We start from the raw sequence: 17,298 nt of genomic DNA, 5'->3' as shown, positions 1-17,298 counted from the left end.
ACATGCTGGGGGTGACAGTGGGGTTTGAGCTGGGGCAGCAGCAGCAGGGGAGCAGTGTGTGTGTGTTTGTGTGTGTTTGTGTGTGTGTGTGTGTGTGTTGGGGGGGAGGGGTTCACTTGGTAAAAATGAACCTACCAAGCCTCTCCTGCTGCTGGAGCAAAAGCCTCTCATTTATCGCCTCAACTCCCCTCATGAAAATCTCCACCCCTCCTCACTCTAATGTAGATTTTTAATTGTTCTAACTTGTCCTTGGCCTTGTCCAAACAGTTTTCCCAGACAAAATTATCAAGAACATTTCAAATGAGAAAACCAAAACAAACCAAATGCAAACCACAGAAACCCCCACCACACACAGTTTGGGTCTGAATTTTTCTACTGAAATTTGGAGACAATAAAACTCATCCCTCTGTTGGCCAGAACCCAAAGCTAGACCTCCCCCCGATCTCTGTGACTTCTGCTACCAAACCACAAATGCACTAATGCCTCTTATGAGACATTTTCCTGCACAGTCCTGCTGCTATTCCATGGTTCCATGTGTCACCAGTTTCTCTAGCACAGGTCAGTCCCGGGCCCTGTGGTCCAGACATCCTCATTCACATCAAGCTGCAAGTTAAGAATCATTTCCCATTCCCACTTTGTGGGAGGGGAGACTTTTGAAAGCCCTCTCTGTGCGACTGCACATGGCAAAGCAAAGAGAACAAACCCCAAATCCCCCCTGTGCTTTCAGAGCCAGGTTTGCTGTGGGAATTCTGTATTTCAGATGACGTCAAGCCTGGGCATTGAGATTATTTACCAGTTTCTGTGGCATTGAAGCACTAGTGTGCTTGCAGCTGTGATGGCTGAGTGGTTAAGGCGTTGGAGTCGAAATCCAATAGGGTTCCCCTGCGCAGGTTCGAATCCTGCTCACAGCGAGGCCTGTGTTTTAGCCAGTGTCAAGGTTCCTTCCCCACTCTGAACTCTAGGGTACAGATGTGGGGACCTGCATGAAAACCTCCTAAGCTTACTTTTACCAGCTTAGGTTAAAACTTCCCCAAGGTATAAACTATTTTACTCTTTGCCCTTTGACTTCCACTGCCACCACCAAACATTTATCCAGGTTTATTTTATTAGGAAAGCGTTGTTTGGAAATGTCTTTCCCCCCAAAATCCTCCCAACCCTTGCACCCCACTTCCTGGGATAGGTTTGGTAAAAATCGTCACCAATTTGCATAGGTGACCACAGACCCAAACCCTTGGATCTTAAGAACCATGAAAAAAACATTCAGTTCTTGAAAAGAAGAATTTTAATAGAAGAAACAGTAAAAAAGAATCACCTCTGTAAAATCAGGATGGTAAATACCTTACAGGGTAATTAGATTCAAAATATAGCGAATCCCTCGAGGCAAAACCTTAAGTTACAAAAAGACACACAGACAGGAATATCCATTCTATTCAGCACAGCTTATTTTCTCAGCCATTTAAAGAAATCATAACCTAACGCATATCTAACTAGATTACTTACTAAGTTCTAAGACTCCATTCCTGTTCTGTCCCCGGCAAAAGCATCACCCAGACAGACACAGACCCTTTGTTTTTCTCCCTCCTCCCAGCTTTTGAAAGCCTCTTGTCTCCTCATTGGTCATTTTGGTCAGGTGCCAGCGAGGTGATCCTAGCTTCTTAACCTTTTACAGGTGAAAGGATTTTTCCTCTGGCCAGGAGGAATTTTAAAGGGGTTTACCCTTCCCTTTATATTTCTGACAGCCAGTCTCTAACCCGGCCTATACTTTCTACAACCCCTGAGATGCTCTCAATTCTCTCCCCACCCCAAGTAAATCCTGTTCTGCTCCTTTCATAGAGATCCCTGGGACACCACCTCACACTGTGCCCCTGAGGTGTCAGGCAAACTCTCAGCACCTGAAGCCTCTGCCACTCACCTAACGCCCCCTGCCCCATAGATCAGCCATAACCCTGGTTCTGTTCCTCCCTCTAGAGTGTGAAAGGAGCCGTCAGTGCAGCCAGAGGCGCCGACTCCCTGGGTGCTATGGGGCTGCAGCACAAACAGAAATAAAAAAGCAGGTGCTCAGCGCCCACTGGCAGCCAGATCCCCACCAGCACCTCCAACCTGCTAGCAGGCCTGGCCCACAAGCTCCTCCTCTTCTCCTTCAGCTTCTCCCCCCTGCCAGTGATCAGGCATGAGGGAGGACTGGGGAGAGGAAGAAATAGGGCAGCATGGCAAGAGACTGGACAGGGGTGGGGGCAGGGATCAAGCTAGCCCCAGGAAGTCTCAAAGTCAGCACCTCTGAGTACAGAAGCCTTCCCTGAGTCTGAGCTACCAGGATCCCTGCCACAGAACAGGGTGTACAAGTCTCAGCCTCCCTTTCCCAACCATGGCTCTAGACAGCACCAGGAACGATTTGGCTCCTGGCACTCAAGAGCTGAATGCCTGCACCGTGGCTTGAACCCTGGCCCTTCCCATTAAGAGCCTGATGGTCTATGGACAGAGCTGGCCAGGCTTGCTGAACGCCTCTCCGCGTCCTCTATTTCTCCACGCCCACTGCCGATTCCGCCTCCTCTTCCTCCCTCCTGCACCTCAGGACACCTAGACAGCCGGCCCGCCTGCTGCACCCCAATCCCCCCATGCCTAAGCCTCCTTTCCAAAGTCCTGCATCTGGCTCCATAGAATTAAGTCTCACGTCTCACTGGGAACTCGACTTCTTGTGCCCAGAGAGTCTCTGCCCCCCTCAATAGCTGACCCAAGAAACACAGTGTCCACCTTTTCGAAAGAAGTGCTTGGAAAGGCTTTTATCTTGTGGTCTAATGGATAAGGCGTCTGACTTTCAATCAGGCAATTGAGGGCGCAAGTCCCTTCGCTGATGGGCTTGTGCAGTTTTCCCTTTGTGCTGAAAGTCCTGCTTTCTTCAGGACTGAAACCTCTTCTTGGCCGCTCAGGCCAATGCTGGGAAGGAGCTGGGGGTTGGGCATCACAAAAGCTAGGGCATGAGCTCCAGGTGCATCCATTCTAGCTGTCAGGGTTCCTTCCCCACTCTGAAATCTAGGGTACAGACTTGGGGACCTGCATGAAAGACCCCCTAAGCTTATTCTTACCAGCTTAGGTTAAAAACTTCCCCAAGGTACAAACTTTGCGTTGTCCTTGAACGGTATGCTTCCAACACCCAGGGTTTTAAACAAAGACCAGGGAAAGAGCCCACTTGGAGATGTCTTCCCCCAAAATATCCCCCCAAGCCCTACATACCCCCTTTCCTGGGTAGGCTTGAGAATAATATCCTTACCAATTGGTTACAAAATCATCAAAGACCCAAACCCCTGGATCTGAGAACAATGGAAAAATCACTCAGGTTCTTAAAAGAAGGATTTTTTGAAAAAAAGGAAGATAAAAATCATCTCTGTAAAATCAGGATGGAAAATACTTTACAGGGTATTCAGATTCAAAACACAGAGGATTCCCCTCTGGGCAAAACCTTAAAGTTACAGAAAACAGGAATAAACCTCCTTCTTAACACAGGGAAAATTCACATAAAACAAAAGATAAAGCAATCCACCTTGTCTGGCTTACCTATACTGGCTGCAATATCTTAGACTTGGATGAGGATGGGTTGGAGAAGATGGATTTCTGTCTGGCCTCTGTCAGTCCCAAGAGAGAACAACTCGTAAACAAAGAGCACAAAACAGAAGAGTGCACAAAGGTGGTTTGGGGATCAAGGATTGAGGAGGAGTCATGGCGTGAAGAATCACAGGATGGGCAGAGCTCTGGGCTCGGCTTTACCCCTCCTGACACAGGTGGCGGGTGGAGAGCGGAGCCTTGTGGATGTGTGGAATCTGCCTTGCACTCGGTAAAGGAAGGGACCTCGGTGTCTGCTGGGTTTGAATTGTATTTTCCGCAGGGCAAAATGATTAGCAGAAGCCACTCACTTAAAGAAAGTTGGTGTTCCGGTTGAGGTTTGAACTCATAACCTAAACATCACTCTACACAGCACAGCTCTCTAGGTAATGTGGGCTAACCCACTGCACCACTGGAACCCACAGTTAGTCCCCACTCTCATTGTTCCATGGATGGATTGGGGGCGAGGGGGTTGCATTACCTAAAACAAATGCATAGGAAAGGCTGCAGGGCAGCAGCAGTAGAGGTGGGGAGCCTCCTTCTGTGTGATCGAGCTGGTTCCAACCTTCCGCTGCTGAGGGGAAGGTTGGTGCTTTGAGCCCACCCGGTGCTGGAACTTCTCCTGGGTGAGGTTAATGAGACTCTGAAGAAGCAAATTGAAGTCTTTTCTATTCCGGCCGATCTCCATCTGTCTCCTGTGGCCCTTCAGGCTCTCTGCTCCCCTGTTGGGGTGATGCAGAGGCAAGTCCCGACCTGGGTGAGTCACGGAGAGGCTGTGTACCATGGTGTGTGTGTGGGAGAGGGGTAGGGCAGGGCTGGGGTGGGCTCCAGGGGAAAAGGTTGGGTATGACAGTGTGTGGGGGAGGGGGAAGGGTGTGTTTCTTAGGATATAAATGATGGCAAACACAGGGGTAGCGACAGTGAAGCCCCGGGTCTGAGTGTTATGACCCTGTGCGGTGCTGCCATTCACCTTCCCCTCCTGTGGTCTCAGCTGTCATTGAATCCAGCATTTTTTCACCTGTCATCATCCCAGAGGTGTCACACATGCCCCAAATACAGAGTGTCCCTCTTGGAGACGTGAGGACTGGAGCGGATTTCAGCTGCTGGACAGCTCTGCTGGTTTTCTACATTCGCAAGGGGAACTGCTGAGTGTTTTCATTCATTTCAAGCATCCCCATTCAGCGGACTCCTGAACACACTGGAGATGGGTCTGGAAATCGATTTTCATTTGAAAAAGTTTTTAAAAGGAGTTGGATTTGAACTAGGAACCCATTGCCCTGCAGGCAAATATTTACCTAATGAGCTACACTCTCAGCAAAGACTGCCCTGTTTAGCCCAGAGCAGGAACAGCTTTGAATCTGTGGGTTAGTAAACTTTATCTGTATACAAACCCCACGGCTTACAAAACCTCCACACCCACTCTGTGTCACCAGAGCACAACAACTTTCCTTGGAGCACACACTGCTCCCCAGCTCCGTGCCTTTCAATCTCCCCAGCATTGCTCCAATGCCTTAAAGGAACAGGGCACAGGTAACTCGAACCCGTCATCCTGATAGATTTAATGCCCAAATAATTCCATGGAGACCAGAAGCGCAGAGCTCCTCTGAGTGTCAGCCCTATCCCGGTGTCGGTCCCCAGCAGTGAGTGTGGCCTACAATGGAGAGGTCACTTTTTTATAGTTTGAACATTTGTGGTTCTCCGGTGGAGTTATTGTCTCTCATACGGCAGACCACTAAATCCCACTGGGGATCTGGACTGTGGAGCTGCCATGCAATCTGTAGCCGGAGCAGGATATCACTGTGCGGGGTGAGCCGCCCCAATGGGATGTTCAGGAGACAGTGACTCCGGAAAGGACTTCGGAGACATGGTGGAACTGAACATCAGCTCCCATTGTGCGGTGGTGGCGAATGGGATCCATGGACACCTCCTTTCCATGTGTCAGTGCTTTGCTGGCTGGGTTGGATCCAGAACCCTGAGTCTGTCATGCTGAGTCATGTCTCCGAACACATTCCTTCCCCAGCCCCGGACCTCATACGGCCAGTGAAGAGCTGAGTATTATTGTCCAATGTAGAAGTTACAGAATTTAAACTAGGAAGAACGGTCAATTTTCCCATCTTTTCACATCTTCACATCCAAACAAGATGATTTTCTGAATGACCCATCCTCGTTCATGCAGCAGATGTTGGGGGTGGGATGTAGGAGTCACTGGGGAAAACACAGAGACACAATTTCCTTTGCACAGATCCATGAACAGCAAAACCTCCCTATGTGTCTTGTCTGAGCCAGGGCATTCAACTCCAGTGAACCCTTCTCTCCTGCAATAGCAATGGTCAGACAGAGGGGATGTGGCCACCTGCATCCCTGACAGGGAAATATTGGCTCGGCTCTTTCTTTATGCTGCTCTTGTTAGTCCATGAAACATCAAGGATGGAATGCAAGGCAGAGTTCATGCACCAATCCCCTGAAAAATGTCCATGCCCCCAGAGAAATCCTGACCCCTGCTATTGGAATGATGTGCTGGAGATATGAATAGGAAAGGGACTGTCTGAATTGTCATTTTAGGGAATGAAAAATGATCTACAGCAATGTCATTAACTCAAACACACTCTCATTGTGCTCCAGCCGGAAGGGAAACGGGCGGGACTTCTCGCTGTTCAGCCATGGACACACTTACACTAATGCACACCCATGAGTGTGCTGGGGAAGTGGATCTGAGCAATTTGAAGTGACAATTCTGTGAGAACTGAATCATAGTGTAGTGAAATAGCCATACATCACGTAGTTGTGGCCGAGTGGTTAAGGCAATGGACTTGAATTCCATTGGGGTTACCCCACGCAGGTTCAAATCCTGCCAACGATGGAAGAACAAGAATGTTATGACTACTGCAACCTTAGTGCCGCAGCATGTGAACTGGAGCCAGATCTGGTCTCACTCTGAGGTTGTCTACACTTCTTAAAACACTGCTGTGACACTGCGATAGCACTTTGGAGTAGAAAGTTGCTACAGCGAGTGGAGGGGTTTTCCCATTGCTGTAATAGTTACATTGATGGAACAATTTTTCCTTCTATTTAGCTCTATCTAACCAGGGCTTAGGTCAGCTTAACTATATTGGTTTGGGGGTGTGGATTTTTCACACCCTGAGACACGTAGCTCTGCCAGTTAAGTGCCCAGCATACACCAGCCCTTAGATCCCTCTTAGGATTTCCATGCAATCACTGACCTGTGAGAGGAAAACATCAGCTCACAAACACAGAGACTGAATTCCCCACAGTTAATCTCTTTGCACTTTCCAGAATGTCACAAAATTCAATTCATTCCTGCTAGGAGAGAGAAAAAATAAGTGACGCAAAGTTTTTGGCTTGATTAAATAAAATTAACGGTTTAATTACTACAGTAAAAATATGTACCAATTCCTCTAAATAACACCATAACTTGAAATAGAAACAGAGACAAATCTTGTCAGTGACGACTAATTTAACAAATGATCTTCCCATTATTAATTTCCACTGTGCCCCCACTGCAGGTCTGGGCCCCTCCAGTGTAACTGCTCTGCATTCGCCTTCCCGTTAGAATTGGTTTTGGACACTCCCAACTTTGGAAAATTGTGCAATTCAGCATTTGAATAGTGACCCCGGCTCCTTCCTGCACCTGCTCTACATTGCTACACAGCCCCTTCTCCACCTGCAGAGTCACCCACAGGGTTCAGCAGGGACCCCTGGCAAGGACAGTGGGTGCAGCTAACAGCCCGGTGTGCCTGGCAGTGAGGCAGGGGCAGCCTGAGGCTGGAAGCTCTGAGTCAGCTGTAAAGAAGCAACCCCCCCACACACAAGTACAGCGATTGAATTCCCCAACTTTAGCATCATGACGCCCTGTAGAAAGCCCCACGTGTCCGCTGTTTTTTCACAGGGAGATGCAAAAATCAGGTGACACCAATTTTGAAGTTTGAGTAAATAAAGTTTCGGAGATAGTTATTAAGCTCGCAAAAATATGCCAAAGATCCCTCTCCATAACACCGGAAGGTGAAATAGGAACAGAGACAAACCTTGTCAGCAAAGGCTAATTTCCCAAAGATCCTTGTTAGAATAGAGATATTCAGGCCTGCCTGTAAAGCCTATACTTTAAGAGTACAGGCTTTTTTTTATCACAGTGTATTTTTACTGTGTGTTTTCATCACTTAGCTAGTTACGGGGTACAAAACAAAGAATCAAAATCACAATGTGCCTGTGTGCGGGCCTTCTCTCCCCAGGAGAGTCTGAGGCTGGGTTCTTAGGCTAAGGCCTTTGGCTAAGCTGCAGGGGCAGCCATAAACTGGGAAGCGAACGGTCACATCCTCACATCCCCAACCCGTCCCATTGAAATACTAGCTCTGTGGATGAGGGGAAAGCAGTGGACGTGTTGTTCCTTGAATTTAGCAAAGCTTTTGACACGGTCTCCCACAATATTCTTGCCAGCAAGTTAAAGAAGTAAGGGCTGGATGAAAGGACAATAAGGTGGATAGAAAGTTGGCTAGATTGTCGGGCTCAACGGGTAGTGATCAATGGCTCCATGTCTATTTGGCAGCCGATGTCAAGTGGAGTGCCCCAAGGGTCGGTCCTGGGGCCAGTTTTGTTCAATATCTTCATAAATGATCTGGAGGATGGTGTGGATTGCACCCTCAGCAAGTTTGCAGATGACACTAAACTGGGAGGAGAGGTAGATACGCTGGAGGGTAGGGGTAGGATACAGAGGGCCCTAGACAAATTGGAGGATTGGGCCAAAAGAAATCTGATGAGGTTCAACAAGGACAAGTGCAGAGTCCCGCACTGAGGACGGAAGAATCCCATGCACCGCTACAGACTAGGGACCAAATGGCTAGGCAGCAGTTCTGCAGAAAAGGACCTAGGGGTTACAGTGGACGAGAAGCTGGATATGAGTCAACACTGGGCCCTTGTTGCCAAGAAGGCCAATGGCATTTTGGGATGTATAAGTAGGGGCATTGCCGGCAGATCGAGGGACATGATCGTTCCCCTCTATTTCTCATTGGTGAGGCCTCATCTGGAGTTCTGTGTCCAGTTTTGGGCCCCACACTACAAGAAGGATGTGGAAAAATTGGAAGGAGTCCAACGGAGGGCAACAAAAATGATTAGGGGACTGGACCACATGACTTATGAAGAGAGGCTGAGGGAACGGGGATTGTTTAGTCTGCGGAAGAGAAGAATGAGGGGGGATTTGGCAACTGCTTTCAACTACCTGAAAGGGGGTTCCCAAGAGGATGGCTCTAGACTGTTCCCAATGGTAGCGGATGACAGAACAAGGAGTAACGGTCTCAAGTTGCAGTGGGGGAGGTTTAGGTTGGATATTAGGAAAACCTTTTTCACTAGGAGGGTGGTGAAACACTGGAATGCGTTACCTAGGGAGGTGGTGGAATATCCTTCTTTCAAAGTTTTTAAGGTCAGGCTTGACAAAGCCATGGCTGGGATGATTTACTCAGGGATTGGTCCTGCTTTGAGAAGGGCGTTGGACTAGATGACCTCCTGAGGTCCCTTCCAACCCTGATATTCTGTGATTCTGTGATTCTATGTGCAGCCAGCTGAACTAACCTGGCCGCCTAAATGTATTCACCCGTCCACCACAAGAGCAAGCCCTGGGTCCTTCTCCGAAGCTTGGGAACAGCCTCTTGGGGAAATATCTCCTGCGTCACCGCCAAAAAGACCCCTTGAGTGGGAACGGTCAGAGGCCTCACTGGGGGGCTGGCCTTGCTTTCCTACCACCTTGTGATGCTGGCCGCAGAGAGAATGCTGGTCTGTGGGTGGCCTTCAGTGAGGGTTCGGCATGCCAGGAAGCAGGGAGCAGGCTGTCTGTCTGTCTCTGTGGCTGTCTGCTGGCCACACATAGGAATGTTCCTCCTCTCCTCTTGCCCCACCCACGGTTGCTCTGTGCCTTTTAAGCCTTCCCTTGGAGCTGTCAGGACCAGCCGCCTCTGCTCTAGGTGCCCAGAGGAGGAGAGATGTGCTGGGCTCCAGCTTCGGACACTTCCTCCCTCCGGCCTAGCCCTGACTATGAAGCCTGTCCCTGGCACTCCTTTATTCAAGCGCCATGTGGGCAAGAGGAAGAGGTTGGCAACTGCAGGTAGAAGGACCAAACTTGTAAGCATCAGGTGAAGCATTGAGAAACACAACGTTCAGGTGTCTCTAGCCAGACTGTTAAGTTCCAGGGCCCCAACCTATTGTGGCCAGACCCTTGAACCAGCTGGACAGAAGACCTATCTCCAGTGGGCATCAGTCGCCCAGGAAGAGGGGAAAAATTCACTCTGATTCACCCAGAGACACGGAAACCAAGCACCCTTAACTCTAAGGCTTTGCAGCAAACCAACATAGACCCAGGAAGTCGCACTGGGATTCGAACTCAGATCGCAGGATTCAGAGTTCTGCGTGCTGATCATTACACCATGGGACCTGCTAGCATTTCCATTTCTGGACCCCTGTGACTCTCAGCTGGCTGGCTAGCACTCTGCACTTATTGCTTCCCTCCGGATGCTTCCTCTTGCAGCACTCTCTCTCCTCCATCAACTGTAGCCCTGCACTACCGGATCTGCGGGTCCTGCCCTGAGTCCCAGCATCCCCCTGCTTTGTCTCCATTCCCTGCAGGCCGCAAAAATGTCAGGGGAGGCCGCCCCTCCCCTCACTTGGTGATCCTGCTCAAATTGTCCAGCTGCAGCCTCATCTCCTGGAACTCGGCCAGCTGTCACTTGATCCAATTGTACAGCAGCCCACAGCCTCCCCCTGGGTCTGCCTCACCTGGTTATTCCTTACAAGCTGACCTGACCCCCCTTCCAAGCCCAGATTCGCCCACTAAGCATCCTACTGGCATTCAGAGCCACAGACATGGAGGTGCTGGAGGAGGGAGGTGTGACTCTAGGGTGGGGGTCTTCTCTAAAGATGGCTGGCAGAAAGGTGGTGCTCAGCTCTGTCAGTGACCTGCCCTTTGCCTCGCTGCCAGGGGATGCAGACAGTTATGTAAAGTGCATAAAGGGAGTATTTGGTTCCAAGTGAATGTGAGGAATGTGCAATTATGAGAGGGAATTTCCATCCCTCCTTCACTTATGCAGCAGGGGCCCAGTGGCCTAATGGATAAGGCATTGGCTTCCTAAGCCAGAGATTGTGGGTCCAAGTCCCATCTGGGGTGAAAAGCTGCTTTCTTCTTCTATATTGCAAGGAAAACTTGGTCTTATTTTCACCAAGGAAGCTGGGAGATGTTGGAACACAAAGTACTGGATCTTGGGAACAATCCTCCACAAATGTCATCTTCCACTCGACAAACACTTTCTAAACCCATCAGTATCAAACAGTTAATACTAGTGTTTGTCTGAGAACAGAGTGAAGGGGAGTGTTTACTCCAACGTGTCAATGAACAAAACAGATGGAAAGAGGAAGGCCGTTCTGAAAGAGAATGGATCTGTCTGGAGACAAAGCAGAGCCTGAGGATGAGCAATGGTGTGAAAAGAAGAGGTTCAAATGTGTGTTAGATGTTAGTTAGGTTGGTCTGGCAAATTTAAAGAAAATACCAATGCCCTTAGCATGATGCGGACACTGGCTGTTTCTGACCTTTTACTGAGAGTTCATTGAGAAATATTTTCCTTAATTATGTTATGGAATAAAGGGTGTCTTGCCCTTCGAGTCAACATGGCCACATGGCATGGGCCAATGCGCACCTTCCAGTCAACTGCTAGAGAAGACAACAGCAACACAGACAGGGATGGCAGCAGGGCAGGCTGCAGCTCCAGAAAGATGGTAGTACCAGGTCTCATCAATGGGGAGGTGGCCACCCCAGCGTGCACATGGCTGAGCCAGCAAGTGTGATGTGTGCTGCAGCGTGCTGCTACTCACTTTTGCAACCGTGTTGCCCTGAGGACACTCATGTATCTGGGTAGTATCAGATCTCTGGACGGGCTCACAGAGCAGCTCAGCCTCGCTTGGCAGAGATTGGCCAGACCCCAGGAAGAGGAGGGCGTGCACTCAGGCCCTGTAAGGGGGTTCACTCACCAGGGTAGCGCCTCCCGCTGTTTGTCTCAGGGATTAGCTCACTCAGCCGGAGTTCCCACTCCTGGTGGTGCCTTGCCCATCGTTCTCGCTGCTTGCAGACCCACCTCAGTCCAAGTACAGCGGCATCCTCTTTATGACTCGGCCATGCGGCCGTGCCGTGATCTGTGCTCCTTCCTTCCAGGGTGATGGGGCAGGGGGTGGGTATCTCCAAATCCAGCCATGTCCCCAGTGGTGAGTGGCAGGCAACCAGGCCCACAGTACTCTGGGTTCCAGCCCAGGGATCCTGTAGAAACAGCTTCTGCTTCCTCTCCTTAACTGCCTCCACCAGTGCTGCTTCAATTCCCGGGGTTTCTCTCCCACAGTCCCAGCACGTTGTTCGCCCTCTTCTCAGGGTCTCAAGCCTGCAAGTCCCAGCAACCAGCCAGGAGCTCTCTCTAGCTTCCCCTGGTCCCTGCTAGCAGCTGCCCTGCCAGAGGTGCTGTGACCCTATGCCCCATATTCTTCAGAGAGTGATTGTTATGATATACATATGGCATTACTAACATGTGTTTTATGCAAGATGGGTCATGTGAGATATCACTGGAAAGGTTAGACTGTTCTTGAACTCAAGATTTAGGCGCACTAAGTCCAGAGTCAACATGGCTGTCCTTGGGTTCAGGATTGCATGGTCTAACGGCTTGAGTCAATATGGCACCGTGAACTACAGGGATGAATGACCGATTGGCCAGTGTCAATATGGCCACCCTTTGGTTCAGGGTTGCAAGGCCTAATTGCCAGATCCAGGGGCCACTTTGGAAGGGCCCAGCTAACTCCACCGGGTCCCAGCCCAAGGCCCTCTCAAGTTAAGTGCATTTGCCACCCAGCCAGCCCAGATCCTTCCTCAGCATGCTGACCTTACACAGGTATGAGATACCACTCACTCCGCCTCCCTGGGCCACTTTCTACCTTCTTTCCTGTAGCTCTCATCAAAATATCATCGGGATCTCTGGGTTCCCTGGCACTGGCAGCTCCGTGGAACTTTGTACATCGAACAAACAATTTTTTAGTGTAGACAAGGCCTCAATGTGCCTCGTTTTTTTAATCATTCCTCAGAGATCAGGTTTTTTTAAACCTTGTGTCATTTTTGTTGCCTTGCTATGTCTGAAAGGAGACTAGCTCCAAATCTGTGCTTTTCAATCTTTTCCAAGATGTCTTTATTAATGATGAATAAAACTGATTCTGTAATAAGTGAGTCCCTTACAATTATTATATGTCGCAGTCCTGAGCATATAATACTCAATGGATTGACTCAGTTCCAGGGTGAGGGGAGGACCTGTGGCTCTGGATCTCTGCAAGAGGATCTGGACTGGACTCTGCTGTTATTTTTAATGACAGTTATTACAGTGGTGCCTAGAGATCAACCCAGCATGCAGTGCCATTGGGCCAGGGGCTGTACAAACACTGTAGCACACAGTCCCTGCCCCATAGAGCAGTCAGTCTCCATAGAGAAGCCAGCCCCAGGGTCTATAATAGAAATCTCCAGTAGAATACAGACAATAGCCAGGGCCCCAGCTCAGAAGCTGAGTGCCCCCCCGGACCCTCTGGCAAGGGGCATGCAGAGTGCGAGTGCACACTGGGTGTCAAGGGGAAATGGTGGAAGATACAAGACAGCGGAGGGGATTCACATCTGCAGAGCTAGCTGGCAGACCCAGCCAGCACTTCACCGTTCCCCATCCCAACCAGGGAACAATTCCTCTGGGTGGAAAACCTCACAACCCCTACGGCGGCAGCTAGGAAAAGATTCACAGCATGGTTTGGCTTCAGTGGATGTTGGCAGCAGAACCAAAGCTCATTAACACTATCTGTGAACTTGTATCTCTAAAGCTTTACAAAATCACCAGGACTTTCTAGTAAAATATTGTCATTTTCCTTTGTGATGAGCATGTCACTGGCAGAGGACAGCCTGGAGATCTTCTGAAATCTAACCCATTAGAAGAGCTGGCGTGCTCAGTGCTCACCCCAAGCATTCAGGCGTGTGGAGTGGGACACCGGCGCGTGCTATGACAAGTGCACTAGTCATTACTGCTCCAGGTGCCCATATTTACAATTTCTATAGATTCCAACGTTCAGACAATGCTCTGTTCTAACAGCGTCTCATACCTGTTTAAAGAACAGAAAGGTTCTATCCTGAGAGTCCCTGGCAAAACTAGTGTGTCCTCATGAACACTAACTCCTCCTGCGAAACGACCCACACACCCACTGCCCTCGGGCAATGGTCCAGGTAGAGTGTCTCTGAACATGCGAGTGACTGCAGACGCCACATCTCTCGCACACCTGGGGCTGCCTGCAGTTAACAGGTATCTAATGGCACTTTCTCTTATGGCTGCTAAAGACACTCAAACACAAGACTGCTATGCTTAAAGTGTTGAGATTTTCTAGGCTGAGATTTTCAAAGGCAATTTGTCTAAATGTATCCAAAGTCCCACTGGATGTGGACAATGAATTCCCGGAGGCTCCTGCAGATTTCCTTACACCAGCACTCATTCACTTTTCTTCTATTTACATCGCCCATTCCCATGTGTTCCTGGGAGCCCCTGACAACCAGAATGGGACATCAGTGCATGGTTCGATTTCTAAGCCAGTTGTGATTCCAACTCTCTAATACCGGGGCTACTCCAAAGTGGGCCAGTGAGATTCCCCTGCTATCCCTTGGCTCGGATGTGGCAGGTCAGCCATGCTGGACTGTTTGAGGTTCCCTGCATACATGAAAGGAGGAAAGCAGGCATTCTGTGCCACACGTGATCAATCCCAGCTTTTATACCTGTCTCCTGTAGAAGCCAAATTCCATGGTAATGAGAGATATGCCAGGTGGTGGCAAAGATTTTTCTCATGCTTTACAACACCTGGCAACATGAAATATTTTGAATAATCTCCATCAGCTCTTGTTTCACATGTAGCCAGTGACAGGGGTTGGCCTAAGGCCCCGGGGGAAAGGGGGAGTTTATTTCCCTGTGTTGGGGTGGAATGAAACGACTAGACGCAGTCCCTCTCACCAGGGCTGAAGAGAGCAGTTCTGAGCAGGAGGCAGTGCAGCAAGTGACACCGAGGCCGACTGATTCCATGGCAGAATTTGGCAAACCACCCCCGAGTGCAGAAGCAGCTACAGAGCCAACAGGCTCAACAAGATGGAGGTTCGGGTCACCAAAAGCTGCCCTCTCTGCTGGGAGCTTTGGGTCCTGCCATCAGCTGGGGCACCAAGTCCCAGGGCCTCTGGCTCTTCACCAGAACTGAACTTGGAAGGTCACCCGTGGGGTTGAAAGAGACATTTGGTCTTTGGCCTGAAACTGCTGAGGAAGTATAACATTGTATAAGTATAACGTTGAATAAGGGGACATGCTGGATACATTGTATATGAGAGGGCATGCCAAAACATGTTACAAAGTATCTGAGGGAACACACGTAGGGACAGTTAGCTTTTGAATGGAGAAGCAATTAAGATAGAGCCAGCACGTCTAAGAAGCAGACATCAGAATGGAAGGTGTGAAGGGCAATTAGTTAAGTTAACTGGAAGCTGTTAAAAGAGATTGTTAAGGGTGGCAGATAATTGAAGATACGTGACTGGTCTCAGGGATCTCGAAGGGTGGTGACTAAAATCTTTTTCTTCTTTTGTCTGTAACTTCTCTGTAACTTGTTCTGCAGCAAGCTGTATAAATTAAGAGACACAAGCCGCGCTCGGGGGGCTCACTTCTAAATGTATTAGCAGAGCAGCTTTGCTAATAAAACAGAGTGGTCTGATAAATTGTGAGTCTGAGTCAAACTTTGACAATTTGGAGGTCCCACTGAGATGGCAAGCGGCTTCACTGAGGCTGTGTGATCCCTGACTGCCTTGCAGGACGATCGTGGCAGCCGGCGCCTGGACGCTTAGTCCAAGCGATCCTCCACAAGACAGAAAGTTACACAGCAGCAGCGCAGTCTACGCCATTGAACTTGTTGGTTCCCACTCTGTTCGGGTAGGGGTCTTTGGATCCAGCTTCTGGAATCAGACGTCTCAGATAATTATTATTTTTGTGCTTTAACCGGTTTGAGGACTGTCTTGTCTTTGTGTCTATCCGTCTTCCCCGTGGTGTGTGTGTGAATCTGGGAGCCATCTCTGTCCGGAGACTGGCTGACCAAGGGATCCCCGTCCCCACGGTCTGAATAAGTGGAATCTGCACAGCTGCAGCTGCACCACGCCTTGGGTATAACCCCTGGTGTGAAAGCAAGGGCAGTTGAGGCAGTAGCCTGTGGGCTCCTTTCTGTGTGTTGCACCGGGTACCGCTCTGCTGAGCCCGAATTTCCTTCTTGTGTGAGTGCTGTGTGAAGTCCTCCTGGATGGGTAATCAGAAGTCTAAGGTAGAACAGTTCCCGGTCAGGGAACTCCAGCTTATTTTATGTATTTTAGAAGGGGTCCGGACTCTTGTAGGTTTCTTGAAAAATGGTCCAAATTAGCTCTAGAGAACCCCAAATTACAGTGGCCACTGTTAGGTTCTTGGGACAAGGATCGAGTGAACGCTTTAAAAAGCATACTCGTCCTCCCAAAAACCAAATTGGAGAGAGGAGAAGTAGACTGCTTCATGCAGTGGTGGGAAGAGGGAAATCGTAGATGGACTGAGTCAAAACTCACCTCTCTTAAAAATTCTATCAAAAAACTAACAATTCAATTGGATGCAGTCTCTCCCACCACTAGTCCGAGCGCTCCCCTTTGCCCAGTCCTGTGCAATGATCCGGATCAAACCCGACCCCCACCATACTCCTGCGCAAATAAGAAATCAGAAAAGGAAAAATCTTCAGTGACTACAGATAATGAAAGTGAAGAAGATACCCTCATTGGCCTCGCAGCTCTGCAAAATATTATGAAGAAGAAATCCAAAGCAGTCTGCAAAGATTCTCTTGACATCTCTTCTTGGAAAAGAGAACCTGATGGGAGGTTAATGAGAGACTCTGATCAAACTGTTGTGGCACCCTTATGAGTCCTTAAGATGGGAGAAAGTGAGTCCATATGGGATTATAAGCCCTGGACTCGTACGGAACTTTTATCTATAGTTAAAAGTTTTCCCAAACCACAGGACAACTCTGTCAAATTTGCTGAGGAGTTTCTGTTAATCTGTGAAACCTATGAACCCTCTGAGACAGATCTCCTCCAACTGTGTAAATTGTTAGCTCCTGCCAGTTATTATGAAAAATGGTTGGCTGCCGCAGACTGGCCAGCTGAGACACGCCACTCAACCATAAAAAGTACTGGCCCAGATTCGGCATCCAGAGACCCGTGTATGGCTCTTTGGAAGCGCCTGCATCAAGCCATTCCCAAAGTGTGGTTTCCTAAAACAAACTGGACAGCAATACGTTGCTGTAAGCAAGGGCAAGGAGAAAGCCCAGGCGACTATAGGTCCCGGCTAGCTGATATTTTCCTACAACATTCAGGAATACAAGAGCCCAATGTAAATGGGCAGGGGGCCTTGGCACATGCATTTGTTGATGGTCTTCTCCCTGCCACAGGCAGCATGTTAAAACGAATAAGTGTGGGATGGGAGACTGAAACCATGGACAAATTGCTGGCTGTAGCAGAGCATTGCCACCGCACTTTAAAAGGAAAGGAGGAACAGTCCTCCCAAAAGTTAATGGCTCTGCAGATACAGCATTATTCAGGACTAAGCAGACCAC

At 49.2% G+C, this 17,298-nt stretch overlaps 2 non-coding genes across 2 annotated transcripts; both read left to right on the top strand.

Annotated features, from left to right (window-relative positions):
• The first annotated feature begins 829 nt into the window (after nt 1-829).
• Nucleotides 830-911, top strand: TRNAS-CGA (transfer RNA serine (anticodon CGA)). The gene has a single exon. It is a non-coding gene; the product is annotated as a tRNA-Ser (tRNA).
• A 5,464-nt stretch (nt 912-6,375) lies between these two features.
• Nucleotides 6,376-6,457, top strand: TRNAS-UGA (transfer RNA serine (anticodon UGA)). Its single transcript has one exon. It is a non-coding gene; the product is annotated as a tRNA-Ser (tRNA).
• The last annotated feature ends 10,841 nt before the right edge of the window (nt 6,458-17,298 follow it).

Source organism: Eretmochelys imbricata, chromosome 22, assembly GCF_965152235.1.
Source record: "Eretmochelys imbricata isolate rEreImb1 chromosome 22, rEreImb1.hap1, whole genome shotgun sequence".
NCBI lineage: Eukaryota > Metazoa > Chordata > Testudines > Cheloniidae > Eretmochelys > Eretmochelys imbricata.
The sequence above is the reverse complement of the archived record's forward strand: the minus strand, read 5'-3'. Positions and strand labels throughout refer to the sequence as shown.